Source organism: Laccaria bicolor, genomic scaffold (assembly GCF_000143565.1).
Source record: "Laccaria bicolor S238N-H82 LACBIscaffold_577 genomic scaffold, whole genome shotgun sequence".
NCBI lineage: Eukaryota > Fungi > Basidiomycota > Agaricomycetes > Agaricales > Hydnangiaceae > Laccaria > Laccaria bicolor.
Window position 1 is genome coordinate 2,363 of NW_001890386.1, and position 999 is coordinate 3,361.

Consider the following 999-nt stretch of genomic DNA (forward strand, 5'->3'; position numbering starts at 1 on the left):
GAAGCCTTTGCTTGGGATGATAGTGAGAGGGGGAGCTTCAAAACAGAATACTTCCCACCCGTAGACATTCCAATAATTCCACATACGCCGTGGGTTTTGAAAAATATTCCAATACCTCCTGGACTTTATCAAGAAGTGTGCAGAATTATTAAGACCAAATTGGATGCTGGGGTATATGAACCCTCAAATTCTTCTTATAGGTCAAGATGGTTTTGTGTATTAAAGAAAGATGGAAAAAGTTTGAGGCTTGTACATAGCCTGGAACCTTTAAATGCAGTGACCATAGCGCATTCAGGGTTACCACCGGCAACCGATGCACTTGCTACGCATTTCGCTGGTCATGCTTGCGGAGGAATGTTTGATTTATACGTAGGATATGATGAAAGGCTCTTGGCAGAAACTTCCAGGGATCTGACTACATTTCAAACACCTTTTGGAGCTTTAAGGCTTGTCACTCTACCCATGGGTTGGACAAATTCCATTCCAATTTTCCATGATGATGTTACGTATATTTTACAAGAAGAAATTCCTGAAGTAACTGTACCATATATTGATGATGTGCCTGTCAGAGGGCCTGCAACAAGGTATGAGTTGCCAGATGGAAAATATGAGACTATACCTGAAAATAGCGGTATAAGAAGGTTCATAATGGAACACTTCGAAAATGCTAACAGGGTAGTTCATAGGATGAAATATGCTGGAGGAACCTTTTCGGGATTTAAGTCGGTAATTTGTGCGGCTGAAATAACAGTAGTAGGCCACCTATGCACTTATGAAGGCAGAAAACCGGAAACTGAAAGAATGAAAGTTATAGATCTTTGGGGACCTTGTAAAGACCTACATGATGTCAGGGCTTTTCTAGGAACTGTAGGGGTCTGCAGAATGTTTATTGAGAATTTTGCAAAGAAAGCAGAACCTCTCAACGATTTATGCACAAGAAAAGTCTATGGACAAATTGAAATCCTCACTTCGCGAAAGTAAAGCGCTCGTGCCGTGGAT